Consider the following 17,526-nt stretch of genomic DNA (forward strand, 5'->3'; position numbering starts at 1 on the left):
TAACTCAGAAAAGAAAAGAAAAATAAAGATAATTGAGAATTAGAAACACAAGACATTAGAATAGTAATGTTATGTTTTGAATAATGTCCATACAAGACGTGTCATTGTCCATGCCTAATCAACTCTTCAGCTCATCGATCAATATAATTTCTTTACACTAAAGTTTTCCAAATATATCATATCGCAGCCGCCAGATACATTTACATGAACATGATGAATTTACAGTGAAGGATGTAACATATTATATTAGCTATTATTATTATATTAGTCTAGCAGCTTTAAGAAATTGTTACAGTTGCAATATATTTCTCCCATAAGAACTTTTTACTGAATAGTAGTAATCAATATGATTAGATTGTTTAAAGTGGTATTTTTCTAGGGTAAAGAGCCATGTTACCTGTTGTCCCAAGTCCTGGATGTTGGGTATTTTGGGGCTTTTCAATTGCTTAACTCTACTAATCATGATATAGAACAGCATAAGTCTGAGTTTACATTTTAATTTAGGTGGTTTGTTGAATAAAAAAATGAGGGGATCCCAGCATAGTTTAAGTGCTAGTGCCCATTCAGTTTCCCCTTGTATACCCTTCCAGTAAGGCATAAGGATCGTGCAGTTCCATCAAATGTGTGCAAGTGCACCCTCTTAACCACATCCCCTCCAACACATCTTATACGTGTTTTAAATTATTATATAGATTGTATTTAACCCCTAGTAGACTGTCAAACATATTCCCATATTATTTTCTGTAATGTTCATAGAGGATGGTGATTTCCCCATATGTTTAAAGATTACTTGCCAGTCTTTAGATGTAATTCATCTTCCCATGGTTTGGTATAAGATGGTAGCTGTTTAGAATGTAGTGTGAATTAGATCTTATATGATAATGAGAAACATTTTTTTGAAGTGCTTGTTGTTTGGCATAGTGTTTCAAAGGTAGTTAGTTGTCTAATAAAACTAGATCTATTTATATTGTGGTGAATAAAGTGTGACAATTGGAAGCATACGTCCCAATTTTGGCATATGTGTATTTGGTTATCTCTTAGATCCATCTTTTTTAGTAATTTATTGTTATCTAGTACCAAAAATATTTGTATTAGTGTATGCAGATTAACCCCTTAATGACAGAGGACATACCAGGTACGTCATAGAAAAAAACTTCCCTTAACGACAATTGACGTATCTGGCCGTCATCTGTTGTCTGAAATGCTGCGATCATGATCGCTTCCAGCTGCTTCCAAGGGATTGTAGTGATGCCTCAATATTGAGGCATCACTCCAATCCCCTATCTTACATACCGATGCAGAAAGGGCCACTCTGTGGCCCTCTCTGCATCGGCCATTTATGTTAACAAATTCGTTGGTGGGTGGGAGCACCTTTTGGCTATATGTCCCTTAGTTGTCAATTTCCAAACTGATCTGACATTGTCGGTGGTTGTGGCCGGAGGTGCGGTTGCGGCCGTGGGGGCAGGGCAGCGTGTACACAAAATATGCAGGCAATTGAAAATAAAATGGACCTATTTAGACGCAGGGGGATCTCCGTTCTTTAGTAAGGGATCTGTGAGGGGGAGGGATGTAGAACATTTAGGGGGCCAGCTACACTACAGAAAACAAATATTTAATATAAAAAAGTAAAAGAAAAATACTATTTTGGGGGGCAAATTGGGTACTGGCAGACAGCTGCCAGTGCCCAAGATGGCGGCAAATAGGTTGAGGGGGAGGGTTAGAGAGATGTATGGGGGGGATCAGGGAGGTTGTGGGGTAAGGGGGGATCCATCACTGCAGACTGTATGAAAAAAAAAAAATAATAATAAATTATTTTTATTTCAGTACTGGCAGACTTTCTGCCAGTACTTAAGATGGCGGTGACAATTGTGAGTTGGGGGAGGGAAGAGAGCTGTTTGAGGGGGATCAGGGGGGGATCAGGGGGTGGGATGTGTCAGGTGGGAGGCTAATCTCTACACTAAAGCTAAAAATTAACCCTACAAGCTACCTAATTAACCCCTTAACTGCTGGGCATATTACAAGTGTGGTGCGCAGCAGTATTTAACGGCCTTATTATTACCAAAAAGCAACGCCAAAGCCATATATGTCTGCTATTTCTGAACAAATGTGATACCAGAGAAGCATTTACAACCTTTGTGCCATAATTGCACAAGCTGTTTGTAAATAATTCAGTGAGAAACCTAAAATTGTGAAAAATGTAAGTTTTTTTTTTATTTGATCGTATTTGGCGGTTAAATCGTGGCATGAAATATACCAAAATGGGCCTAGATCAATAATTTGGGTTGTCTACTACACTACACTAAAGCTAAAATTAAACCTAAAAACTCCCTAATTAACCCCTTAACTGCTGGGCATAATACACGTGAGGTGTGCAGCGGCATTTAGCGGCCTTCTAATTACCAAAAAGCAACGCCAAAGCCATATATGTTTGCTTTTTATGAACAAAGGGGATCCCAGAGAAGTATTTACAACCATTTATGCCATAATTGCACAAGTTGTTTGTAAATAAATTCAGCGAGAAACCTAAAGTTTGTGAAAAAATTTGTGAAAAAATCAACAATTTTTTTTATTTGATTGCATTTGGCGGTGACATGGTGGCATGAAATATACTAAAATGGGCCTAGATCAATACTTTGGGATGTCTTCTAAATATAAATATATACATGTCAAGGGATATTCAGGGATTCCTGAAAGATATCAGTGTTCCAATGTAACTAGCGCTAATTTTGAAAAAAAAGTGGTTTGGAAATAGCAAAGTGCTACTTGTATTTATGGCCCTATAACTTGCAAAAAAAGCAAAGAACATGTAAACATTGGGTATTTCTAAACTCGGGACAAAATTTAGAAACTATTTAGAATGGGTGTATTTTGGTGGTTGTAGATGTGTAACAGATTTTGGGGGTCAAAGTTAGAAAAAGTGTGTTTTTTTCAATTTTTTCCTCATATTTTATATTTTTTTTACAGTAAATTATAAGATATCATGAAAATAACGGTATCTTTAGAAAGTCCATTTAATGGCGAGAAAAAACGTATATAATATGTGTGGGTACAGTAAATGAGTAAGAGGAAAATTACAGCTAAACACAAACACTGCAGAAATGTAAAAATAGCCATTGTCATTAAGGGTAAGAAAATTGAAAAATGATCCGGTCATTAAGGGGTTAATGAGGTCTGTATTGGTGGTAATGCACCCTATTGTGACATCTGCATTTGAGAGGAGATGGGTAAGAGGTGACAGTATAGATGATATACCGTGTTTCTTATTTAACAATATATACCATGTGTTAAAGGTTTCCAGAACAAGCGCTGGAAGTTTGGAATTCAATTGGCTGTGTATTCTGGGAAGCCAACATAGACAAGGTGGTTAGTGCCTGATATAGAATGTTCTAGTATCACCCATTCTTTATTATCAGCATGATTGAACCAGTCTATTATTAATACTAACAAGGATGCTTGCTTATAATACAAAAGATTGGGGACTCCCAAACCCCCATTACATCTATCTCTATACATAGTTTTTTGGATACTCTAGGCCTTTTATTATGCCATATAGAGGCATATGCTATGTTTTGCAATTTATTTAAAAATGATCTTGGTATTGGAATGGGTATTGTTTGGAATATATACAACACTCGCGGTAATAAAGACAAGTATGGTTTTGGCCTAGCCACAACAGGTGTTTATGTTTCCAGTTATTTAACTCTTTTTGTAACTCTCGAAATAGTTTTTGGTAGTTCAGTGTAAATAATTCATCCTGAGTTTTTGCTATGTGGATCCCCAAATATGTCATGGATTTTGCATGAATATAAAATTGGTATTCTCCACTGATCTGCTGTAATACTGACTCCGAGACTGATATCCCCAACGCCTCTGATTTTGCTGTATTTATTTTAAAATATGAGTGAATACTATGGGGTATATTTATCAAGCTCCGTATAGAGCTTGAGGCCCCTTGTTTCTGGTGAGCCTGAACAGAAGTTATCAAGAAATTATGAAGCAGCGGTCTAAAGACTGCTGCTCCATAACTTGTCCGCATACACTGAGGTGGCGAACAGAAATCAACCTGATCGAATTTGATTGGGTTGATTGACATCCCCTGTGCAAATCTACAGGGGGTGGCATTGCACCATTTATCGATGGGCAGTGATGTGCCCCTATATGTGTCCATTTTGGATTTAAGTGCATAGAGTGACATTTTTTATTGGGAACTGCCGATATTGAGACCTTTTATGTTGTTGTGGTTTCAAACCTTAGAGGCTAGGATTTCCATAGCGTGTATGAATAAACGGGGGGACAAGGGACAGCCCTGTCTGGTACCATCACTTATGGGGTTTGAAAAGGAGTTATTGAGATTGATTTTGTCTGAGGGATTATTATATAGAGTAAAGATCCTATCTAGCATTTTGTGCCCAAAGCCAAACTTAGATAATGTAGCCCTTAGAAAAGACCAATTGAGCCTGTCAAAGTGCTTTTCGGCATCAATTGCTAGCAATATAGGCCTCGCTTCCATTGAGTCGTTAAAAATGGAGCCGTAAGCTACCGAAGCGGCCGACAGCTAAAAGTAAATTACGGCTCCATTTTAGTACCAGGTTTCCATTGAAATATTTTGCGGATAGCGTGCAGTCGCTCTTTTCGTGTAGCTGTAAGTTAACGTTGTGTTAACGCTTCCATCTGATGTCGGATTTCTTGAAAATCAATTAGTTGCTAAGGTAACCTGACCTTACACTATAGAATTTACGTTTAATGTCCGTGCTCCTTACCGGTGATCACCTCTCAAGAAAAATAAAGAAACACTTATCCATATTTTTAATAATCAAATACTATTTTCTAATATAATTATATTTAACACTTCATAAATATAAGTAATATTGATTGCTGCCCTAGGTATAGGTCTAGTTTGCATTCTGTAGATATGTTCTTGCATATATTATTATATTTAAATATATACTGATATTTCGATTAGAATATAAGTTCAACTATTTCTATACATGAGACAACAAAAAATATTACTTATAACAATTTATTTCTACATTAAAACACTTGCATTATTTGCAAGTTTTATAATTTCAATAGAAAATAGGTCTCAAAAAGCACAATTTTCCTCTTTTACACCTAGTTGAGCTGGGGGTAATATGTCTCAATGTATCGACAGCCTCCGACAGTGTATTAACGGTTTGCGCTTTCAATGGAAACCTGGTATAATTTATCGATTAACGGCTTCTATTACTTTCTATGGGACGCGAAAATCTTTTCGGCAGCCGAAGTCCGGCAGCCGATATTGAGGTATAACGCACCATTGGAAACAGTCGTTAAACGCTATTGCTTTCGACAGCATATTTAACGGTTTGCGAGTGCACGCAAACTGAATTACGACTCAATGGAAGCGAGGCCATAGTCGGGATTTGATGGGTTTGGGCATGTTCTAATAGATTTAGTACTTTAAGCATATTGTCTAGTGCTTCTCTATGTGGTATGAAGCCCACTTGGTTTATATGTATTAATTGGGGCAGGATTCTATTGAGTCGTGTCGCTAGGATTTTTGCATATAATATAATGGCTGCTTTCTTGATTTGTGATTTAAGTTTGATATATTCTCCCCTCATAAAGTATTTATGTGCCTCCCAGACTGTAAAAGGGTCACTATCGACTACAGAATTAAAGGTGAAATATTATTTTAGGGATTTATTAGGTTGTTCCACAAGGGTGGTGGTATTTAGGATGGATTCATCTAGTTTCCATATATACGGGTGAGAAGGAGAATTAGGTCATTCGAATTGGACTATGACTGCTGAGTGGTTTGATCATGTGGTGTATGATATTTTTTGCAGCTGCTATATTGGCTAGGCCACCTTGGTTTGTGAGATTATAATCTGCTATATGTGCGGTGGGGTGGTGAGAAAAAGGTGTAATCCCTTCTAGAGGGGTACATGAATCTCCAGGAATTGTATAAATTATAGTTATCCATAAGTATTTGATCGTTTATTTGGAGGTTTTTGGGTTGGGATTCAAACTGTCTAAATGTGGATCTAGTGGGATGTTTAGGTTGCCTCCCAGGAACACTACGTCCTTTGATATGTCTAAGATGCGGTTCCCATATAGAATTCCAAACACTCTTAGGAATCTACCCTCCTTATCTGTGGTAGTTTGAATGTGTTTTAAAGTAAGATTTTTGTGTATCAAAATACTGACTCCACACTGCTTTGAATCTGCTGAGCTGTGAAAATACTGGGTATATCTGTGTCCGAAAATATTTAGGTTTCCTTGACTTTTTAAAATGTGTCTCTTGAAGAAACAGTATGTCTCTTTTTTTCTTATATAAATCAATGAATGCTACCAATCTTTTTTGGGAGGAATTAAAATACTTTACATTCTGTAATATTAAATGGATATGTTTACCTGAAGGATTCATGTGTGTGTCTAGTGGTGGGGTAATATAGCTTCAGGAATGCCCTGTATGGTGTCTTGTGTAAGATGTGTTCATGATTAAAGAAACATTACTTAGAGACTTTGGATACTTAGGATGCAATTATAACATTGCTGAGAACAAGTGGAAATGCCTTTTGGGACAGACGCTGAGGACTCACATGATTGATACTGCACCTCACCTCGCCACCGGCCCTCAAATCAGACTGCGCCTAAATCCTGGGAGAAGATTAGCCTTCATTACGCAAGATGCACTATGGCTTTTAAGCCTCCCCGGACCCAATCGAGTCATCTGCACACCCAGCACAGTAGCAAGCAAGCCCACTCTTCACAAGGTGCATCACGAAAATTCCAGTAGCAGGCTGCAGCCTTCTTTAACAGCCAGCTGAACGGCAAACCAGGCACAGATCTGTAGGCCAAATAGAAACACACGGTCAACTTATCCCGGTAGGCTCCTGAGTGGTCTTGATCATCACTGCTGCTATGACAGCAACCTCAAGGCCTATCTGCATTTTAACCATAAGTTTACTAGCTCCATCGCATGCATGGCATTTTCAATCCTCCAAGGCACTTAATTAAACAAAATATTAAAAGCACCATGCAAGGGCACCAATCCATTTAAAGGGGAAGCCATAGCCTATTTTACACACAGCTTGCTGTCTCTTATCAGCAGATAGCCCCTTAGCACATTATAACATAAAATAATAATAAATAAATTTAAAATAAAAATAAAGAAAATTAACAAATAATAAATCAAAACAGTGGGAGTTGGGGTGGCTGTTCTTACTCCTCATAGTCCCTGCCATTCCTTGAGGAGATTGACTTTAACACCTTTGACTTACATAATGTCTCCAAAAAAACCTGCTAAGGCTGGCAAAAGCTCCAGGCAAATGAGAACCCCAAATCCCTCAGTGAATAATTTCTTCAAGGCCCTAGAGTCTAGAAAAACCGCAACAGCAGACTCTGCACCTATAGAAAATACAAGTCCTCCAAGCTCCTCAGATTCTGAATCGGAATTACCCCTGGCATTATTACTATCCTGACAGCCCTTTTCGACACAATAACCTCATAAAAGGACTTTTCATCTCTGATATCTCAAGTTAAACAATGCATAATGGACAAGATCTCTGATCTCAAAAAAGACATCTCAGACATAGGTCATAGAGTTGAATCTCTTGAAAATAACCAAGACGCTCAAGAGACAGCAGTGTTGGAGCTGCACAACCTCATTCAAAAGCAAGACTCCACAATCTTGGAGCTGGAGGACAAAATAAATGACGCTGAAAATAGAAGTAGGCGCCATAATATCAGACTGAGGGGAATTCCTGAAGTTATTCCTCCTTCAGAATTGGAACAATACCTGCAGGATTTTTTTAGTGCGCTAAAGAAAGAAGAAACACCATCCAAAATAGAAATTGATTGGGCCCATAGTGTCTTACGTCCCAAACCACCTGATGGTCAACCTCCAAGGGACATCATTGTCCGTATTACCAACTTCCAATTGAAGGAGGAATTGATGAGATTGGCGAGAGAACAACAATCTATCACCTATGAAAATTCAAACATCCAAATGTTTGCCGACTTATCTCAAAGGAAACTCTTAAAGAGAAAATAACTCAAACCTCTCACGATGTGCCTCAGAAAATTGAATATCCCCTACAGATGGGTATTCCCTTTCCATATTTTAATCCTCTGGAGAGGCAGACGGATCATATGCTTCTCAACTAAAGACATTCCAAAGATTTGTACGGAGCTCAACTTGCCCGCACCACCACCAGAAGAGTCCCTTTCCGGCTCTTTGGGTCAAGCTGGGAAAGATGGCCTAGCCCCTCTGCCTCAGAGAAGAGATTGGAAACCAGTTCAACACAAGAGATCATGACATCCACTATCATCTCCTCAATCCCTTTCAGAAGAGAAGGGTTGATGGCCGAGTAACTTTTTTGTGCACTTTATTTTTTACACCACATAATGGATAGTTTGGATTGAAAGAATGTTTGCTCTTAGTTTTTAACTAAGAATTAATGTAGTTTATTTCTGATGTTATGAAAGGGCATTATGATGTTACCTACAATAATTATACTCTAAGCCACATTAAGGCTAGACCTTGTACCTGAGGTCTCTAATTGTTAAATGCTATGTATTAGTCTTTGTTTTCAAACAGTTGGGAGATTATCTCCTTTAAGTTAGATATTATAGTTCACGTGTATCGTTTTAATGATGTTACCTTAAATATTTTTGTGTTTTCTTCAATTTTACTTTTTATTTTCCCTTTTTATTGATGCTAATTTCAATATGTACTCACTATTTATTTGTATAAAACACTTCACTCGCTGTCAGACAACCCATGCACAATTTTCATTAATCTTACATAATGTGTAAACAATCACCACAAGACATTTCCATCTTTACACAAAATGCTAAAGGTCTAAAAGATTGGCTATCTTAGATCTGCAAAAAAGAGGGGGGGTCACATTTTAATGCTCCAAGAATCATACTTTAAAGCTAAGAATATTCCTAAATATTTCTCAACCCATTATCCCCAACATTTTCACAGCACCAACCCTCATAAAAAAATAAATGGAGTCAGTATACTGATTCATAAATCTATTCCCTTTACCAAAGAGGGGAGATATCTATGCTTAAGGGGTCTCCTCTATGGAAAGCCAGTAACCTTGGTGAATCTATATGCCCCCAATAAAATGCAGGAAGTTTTTCTCTCCTCTACATGTAACACAGTTTTGTAGGAGGCTAAGGGCTCACCGATAGTGGCTGGGGATTTAAATATCCCTTTAAACCCACTAATAGATTGCACTAACCCTGATATCAGAGCGAGGACTCCTAACCTCCAAAATATTTGGCAAAAATTTAAACTACTTGGATTACACGACACCTAGCGATACCTTAATCCCCAAAAATCAGATTTCATATTCTTCTCTCACCCAAAACGCAGCTATTCTAGATTAGACTATATCCTAGTAGATCACCTAGTATTATCCTTCATCCAACATTCAAACATTAAACACACCTCGTGGTCAGATCATTCCCTAGTCACATGCGCCATTAGGTGGCCTTCGGCCCCTTTCATACCCTTCCAATGGAGACTAGAGGAATCTCTGCTGTAAGATAAGGCACAAATTGAGTTGTTTACCAAACATATCGAATCATACTTTGCCATCAATGACACTCCTGACATTGACATTACTACTCTTTGGGAGGCAAATAAAAGCATTTTGAGAGGTGAATTCATTAAAGTTAAAGCACAATTCACAAGAAAAAATAGAGAATAGGGTTGCACCGATACCATTTTTTTAAGACCAAGTACAAGAACCGATACTTTTTTTCAAATACTCACCGATACCAATTACCAATAATTCTTTTTTAATATCATGACAGTTTTCCAAGCACAGTGCAGACTAATGAATTAAGATAGCTTCTTTAAAATTATGAACTGTAACTCAAAAGACATTTTGAAATAATAAAACAGTTTTATTTGTTGTCACAAAGTTCACAGAACATGTTTATAAATAAAACATATTACAATCAAATATATTAATAATGACAACAATAAATAACAGCTGCAGCAACTGTGGCTGGAAAGCTACAATTTAAAGGGGTGATTACTGGATTCTATTGGGTTGTATGGTGCCTATATAACATCAATCTGACATTTGTATTTAATACAAAGTAATATAATTTAATTCTGGAAAAAATATTGGGAATGGAGTGTCCCAGTCATCCCCTTTGAGAAAAATGGGGCATGTGAATTCTTCTGACTCAACAGAAAATAGGAATGGTCTTCATATTTTTTCAGGGCTGCTTTTTATTCCCAGTCCTCAGAGTACAGTATGTTTTCAACATACTTGTTCAAGATGAGAACTAGCAGTATAACAGGCAATCTATCTATTTGAATATTTTTTAAAAGTTAGTGGCAAGTTCTTTTTAATGAACAGAAGCATCTCTGCATGTTCAGCTATAAGTCTGTTTCTGCTATCAGTAAGGACGTTTGACGCTAAGCTGAACAGTCTTTCACTTTTCACACTACTGCATGGGGCAGAAATATATTTTTGGGCCATTTTAGCCAGAGCTGGAAATCTCAGTTTATTAACTGCCCAGTACTTCAGGGGTTTGCCTGAACAAGGTGTATAGTAGCGGCTTTTGGAGCACTGCTCTGACGTACAATAATACAAATAACAGCAATTTGTATTGGCAGAACAGAAGTGAACAAGCTTTAGTTAAGTTTCCACTCCAGGTTAAATGAAATGGGAACATGCAGTTTGAAAAACGCCACAAGATGATATATGGGTAGGAAGTGGAGGTATCGGTTTAAGTATTGGTGCATTTGCACAAGTACAAGTATTCATGCAAATACTTGGTATCGGCACCGATACCAATACTAGTATTGGTATTGGTGCAACCCTAATAGAGAACAAATAGAAAACTTAGCTAAAGGCATCGCTGAATTAGATTATGCCCACAAGCTTCACCCAGCTGACCCCAAGATCTTAAAACTATTGTCAGAAAAGAGAGATGAGATAAATAATATATTACAAATAAGATCCCAAAAGCAATTACTCCATCTTCAACAGAACGTTTATAGGGAGGGAAATAAGTTGGGAAAGCTTTTGGCAAAAGCCCTTAAAAAAACAACAGCAAAAGACCTACATTCACTCAATTAACTCTCTCCACAGTAATCAAATTGAAGATACTACAGCTATAGCAGAAGAGTTTAAGAAATTCTACCACAAACTATACAACCTCTTTCCAAATAGGAACCACCAGTCTCATTTACACTTATGCCAAAAATACCTAGATAATATCCCATTATAACAACTCACGACAGACCAATATAAACTTTTAGACCAGCCTATTCTATCCTCAGAAGTCCAAGAGGCGATAAAAAACTTAAAGCAGAACAAAGCCCCAGGGCCGGATGACTTCTCAGGCTTGTAGTACAAGACATTTGCAAAACTTCTTATTCCCCACCTAACAACGTTATTCAATTCCATTTCGGACAACCTCCCCTTCCCAGATGCCATGTTACTAGCCAATATATCTGTATTAGAGAAACCTGGCAAGAGCCCTAATACACCTGCAAATTTCAGACCAATATCCCTTTTGAAAGTGGACCTAAAACTTTATGCTAATATACTAGCCAACCGCCTCAACCAAATTTTACCCTCAATTATACATCAAGACTAAGTTAGTTGTGTCCCTCATAGAGAGGCAAAGGACAATATGGTCAAAATTCTTAATCTTCTTGAACACATTTCCCAACACAAGAAGCCTTCCATTTTCCTTTCCACTGATGCTGAAAAAGCATTTGACTGATTAGATTGGACTTTCCTTCTCGCAACTTTGAGATGCTTCAATTTCCCTAATTCTATCATTAAAAAAATACTCACCCTTTACACCAATCCCACTGCCCAGATTAAAATAAATGGCCACCTCTCAGACCCTTTCGAGATAAGGAATGGCTCCAGACAGGGCTGTCCTCTTTCCCCTTTACTTTTTATACTTTCCCTTGAACCACTAGCCACTAAAATTAGGGCGAAACAACGCATACATGGAATAGATATCAGCAACCAAACGCATAAATTAGCTATCTTTGCAGATGACCTATTATTAACAATGACTGACCCATTTCATTCACTTCAGGATGCCCTGTCTGAGCTCTCAGAATTTGGACGTGTTTCAAATTTCTCAGTAAACATGACTAAATCAGAATATCTCCCCATTAACCTTACACAACCTCCACCCCTGCTCTAATTGATAAATCTATCTCAATCTGGCCATTCCTCTCTGGCTAAAGAAACCAATATGAAAATCATGTTGAGGTGGTACGTAACTCCAGCCAAATTAAAACATATTTACAAAAACACATCAGGTTTATGCTGGAGAGGATGTAAGCAAGAAGGCCACATCACCCACATTTGGTGGGAGTGTGCCCACATAAAACTCTTTTGGTCTGATATATTTCATAGCGTTAATAAAACACTGGGCCTACAACTCACTCCTACTCCAGAACTGATCATGCTTAATCACTCCAATTTCCTCACTTGCAAAATAGGAAAGCATCTTTTCCAAATAGTGCTCAATGCTGCCAAGCAACTTATTCCCAAACTATGGAAGTCATCACAAATACCCTCCATCTCTAAATGGAAAAAAATAGTAAATAAAAATGTAATGTTAGAAAGATTCTACTATCTCAAACTAGGCCAATTATCACTTTTCCATGACATTCAATTTCTCTGGGACTCATATATATATGGTGAAGCTAACTCACAAAAACAAAAAGGATAATCACACCAATCACACATTTTCTAAAACTAGACTGACATTTTGAGTATGACAGTATAAAAGCATAGGTATTCTCTTTGTTTAGTTTCTTTATTGTTTTTCTTTTTCTTTAAGGTTTGTTTAATTGTTAGCATGTCTGCAGTGCATTTATTGGTTTAAGGGTTTTAAGTCCTTTACATGATATAGGCGATCACTAATATCTATACTTGTAATGACCGGACAACCTTTCTTCTATGATAAAAAAATAGGTTTGAGTCCTGCACTCTTTTAGTCAGAACATTAGATCTTCATGGACTACTCTACTGTGAAGAATTATTTCCCAAAGGTTGCCCACGGTCTCTGGAAAGACTATGCCTCTAATATTATTATTATTTTATGTAATGTTAGCATAGATCGTGTTCCAATACTTTTCAGTTGTATTATTTGAAAAAAAAGATTTAAATAAAAAGAACATATATATAAAAAGAAAATATAAGTAAAAACTAGTTTAACAAAGTCTGGCTCATATTGCCAGGAAACATGTTTGAGTACAAAGATAATTTCCCTATTTGTAAATGTTTTCTTAGGTCTTATTACCATAAATTGTTAAGAAACGGATGTGAAAACCAGCTCTTAAGAGCATAATTAAACAATATAGAGTATTTACCATTTCCTAGAACCTATGCTATGTAAACAATAAAGCGAGGCAGTCTGTAAAACTATTTCTATACAATCTGACCTGTTACATAATAAAAGGGCTAAGGTTAGTCCAGAGAACTAGGACTTAACATGGTTTCCAACTGAAATATGTCAACAGGGTAGCCTGTGATTTACAAAGGCCTTAAGGAGAGTATTTTACCCTTTAGATTGTCCATCAGGATCTTTCATCTTTTGTCGCTGTCTGGGTTCTGTGCATGATTCCCCATTTTTGAAGATTTCTTCCAAGGAGTTGGAGGAACTATCTGCCATCTGCCAGGGGTATCTTGGCATTCTTTCCTTTTAGGAGTTAGATGTGGGTCAGTGGTGGGGGTTATTATTGGAGGTTCAATATCTATAAAATCTCTGTTATTGTCCGACATCAAATCTTCCTATTGCCATGAAGGACATATAGTGGAAGGGAAATCCCGATTTCTACAGATTTTTTTTTTTTTTTTTTTTAAATAATTTTTATTGAGGTTTGAAAAATACAGTAACAAAAACTATTCGCCTCTAAAAAACAACAACAGTAGAGTCATAAGTATGTTACTATAGTGAATGGCAACTTATACATTTGTCACAGGCATGATATTAGCAAATGGTAGGGTCACGGTAAATAACTATAAACCATACAATGCCTCGCTATAAGTTATTTGGCAAATAAAACAGTGCACAACCTCATTTTTTACTTAAACATAATAGCAATAATAATAATTCACCCAGTTCTCATATAAGCCACTCTTGTGCTTCTTAACAGCTGTTGGTGCGTACATAAGGGGTTTTGAATTGTTCACAATATTAACAGTAAGTAAAATCCGCAGAAGATAATTTATCAGCCGCTTTTGGTCTGCAATAGATTAAATAGAACTAAAAAGGGGAATGTTGAAGTAAATAAGGGAAAATACCACTTTTGGGTCCAAAATCTAGAATGGTCAATCTTAACATGTGGTGAGCCAGTCTATGCTATGCTTTAGAAAATGGAGAATAATAACCTTGTACAGTAAAAAAGAGAAATTAATAACTATGTGGGAACATATAGAACAGTCAAACCAGCAGATGCTATTTCGTAAAGTGGAATACATGGAGGATACTGCCTCTCTACCTAAGTGGGAACTATGGTGTCTTGTAATGAAGGGGTGTGAGGGACAAGAGCCTTCCTTACTAGTTCTGGTATGAGCAGGTACCATCTAAGAGCAGTATTAGTGGCCAGTACAGGAAATCAAGATGTGCACATCTCCCAATTAGTGTAACTTAGAGTGACCGACTAATTACAATCAGGTCTCTGCTGTCTATTTCAGGGTAATAGTGATCCAGTTTAAAGTAGGGTTCAGATATTACAGTATGTGATTGTGTATGAGCCAACTGTAGCTAGACTACAAGACTATTTGGGGAAGATAATGGATTCACACTTTTGCAACACCCCTATAGGTATGGAGATTATTATTTTTTAAATCCTACAAAATAGAGCATATCCACCTAGAGCTTCCCCTGCCCACAAAAGTGCAGCTCAAATTGAGGAATTGACTGACATATATTAAAGACATAAAAAAAAGAAACAAAATCGGAATAATAAGAAAAGTAAGAAACACAAATAAGCAGCTCATATCCCTGCATTCCACCAAAGCAAGCAGAAGATCTCCAGAAGGACAGAGTATGATGTGAAAATATGTTGTGGCTATTTTTGAGTTAAATAAAATTCCCCTTGCCTTCTATGTAGGCTTAATAATAATCGAGTAGGGTTCAGATATTACAGTATTTAGTTATGAATGAGCCTACTATAACTAGCCCATAAGACTATTTAAGGAAAATGATGAATGGACATTATGTGGACATATTCCTGATTACTGAAAAAGGAACTAGTAAACTTTTGCAAAATCCCTATAGGCATTGAGAATAATGTTTTCCAGGTGTTACAAAATAAGACATATCTACCTGTAATATCTTCAACTTGTAGAAGTGTGGCTCAAACTGGGGAATTAACCTACGCATGTTAATGACAGAAATAATACACAGAACTGGGATAGTAAGAAAAATAATGAAGAGAGGGAAACAAAAAAGGACAAACAAAAAAACACAAGTAAACAGCTCATATCCCTGCATTCTACTAAGAAAGCCAAAAATATTTAAAGGGAACACAATGTTATGGGAGGATATGTTATGAGTTAAAAAGTTCCCTTAAACATATCGGATGGCTGTGCTCTTAAATCTCAAGTCTGTATAGAAACAACATCTTGTAAAATGCCAGTCCCAGTATATATATCAGGTTTATCCCACACCAAGTCTCCAGTCTTGGGGGACTCTCTGTTGGGAATAATTTTCAAAGCAATAAGTTTTGCCAGGTCCATCCATAGGCCACCATAGATTGATCTAGTGTCACATACCTCCAAGTGGGAATGAGGGAAAGCTTGCAATCAGCCTTAACATCGGCTTTAACGGTAATTGCAGGTGTGTAGCCTCTCATGTCCGCTCCAGGCAGACCAAAATATCTTAGCAAGACAGGTCCAGCATGGGTCCTGCTCCTATGTTCAAACACATGCTCCACTACCATATGAGTACCAGGGAGGGAATCTCCCGGCTCCGTTACGACAAAGGGGTCACAGAGCTTTCACTATCCCTACTAATATCCCAGACCATGGTCAGAGCTGGACCTGAGATGGAGTCAATGCGCATATCTTTACATGTGGCCCCATTCAGCCTGGCACTCTTGACTCTGTGATGGGTAGCTCCCGGCATCTGCAAAGGAATCCCAGCGTGGTGGATAGGTCCACGTGTCTTGAGAATCTCTGTGTCACTCACCTGCCCAGGCCTGGTCAGAGACCCGGAGGGAATAGCTGGGGTCCGCTGACAACTTGGTGCAAGGTAAGCATCCGTAGCAGTCGCTGCTTCTGTTCTTCGCAGTGTGGCATTGTTACACTTAAGCTCATCACAAGAATCGCTCAACACCATAGGTTCAGGAACAAATAATCTGCTATCAGCAGCTCGCCTCATACTTTCCTGGGGAGCATGGAGTTCAGTATGTTTCTGCTCAGGGGAGGCATAGGCCTCTAGTTATGAAGTCGCCTACTTAGCTGCATTCGCTGGCCCAATACGTTCACCTAAGCTTGTCTACCATCGCCGCCGTGGACCTGAATACGTTCGCCAAAGTTATCAAAAAAGCTGTCAAGAAGCAGCGCAACAAGTACGGAGCAATGAGCAGCGGACTGTTATTAACTGACAGTCATCGATCTTGCTGCTCATCGGCTTCTTCAAAGCTTTTTTGATAGCCTGTCACTAAGCACCCACACTAAACTACCTATATTCAAGTTATTAACCCCTATCATGCGGATCCCGGACCCCGCCACAACTAAATAAATTGTTTAACCCCTAAACCGCCACCCGGAGCCCACCGCCACCTATATTAAAGTTATTAACCCCCTGTCCTGCCCCCCACTACACCGCCGCAACCTACATTAAACTCATTAACCCCTAAACCGCCGCTCCAGGACCCCGCCGCAACTAAATTAAATATTAAAGTTATTAACCCCCTGTCCTGCCCCCCACTACACCGCCGCAACCTACATTAAAATCATTAACCCCTAAACCGCCGCTCCAGGACCCCACCGCAACTAAATTAAATATTTAACCCCTAAACCGCCGCTCCCGGACCCCGCCGCCACCTATATTAAACTTATTAACCCCTAAACCTAAGTCTAACACTAACACTAACACCCCCCTAACTTTAATATTATTTTAATAAATCTAAATAAAACTTACTATTATTAACATACGGCTAGATTTAGAGTTGGGCGGTAGCCGTCAAAACCAGCGTTAGAGGCTCCTAACGCTGGTTTTGGGCTACCGCTGGTATTTGGAGACAGTCAGGAAAGGGTCTAACGCTCACTTTACACCCGCGACTTTTCCATACCGCAGATCCCCCTACGCCATTTGCGTATCCTATCTTTTCAATGGGATCTTTCTAACGCCGGTATTTAGAGTCTTGGCTGAAGTGAGCGGTAGAAATCTAACGACAAAACTCCAGCTGCAGAAAAAAGTCAGTAGTTAAGAGCTTTCTGGGCTAACGCCAGTTTATAAAGCTCTTAACTACTGTGCTCTAAAGTACACTAACACCCATAAACTACCTTTGTACCCCTA

Source organism: Bombina bombina, chromosome 4, assembly GCF_027579735.1.
Source record: "Bombina bombina isolate aBomBom1 chromosome 4, aBomBom1.pri, whole genome shotgun sequence".
Classification (NCBI taxonomy): Eukaryota; Metazoa; Chordata; class Amphibia; order Anura; family Bombinatoridae; genus Bombina; species Bombina bombina.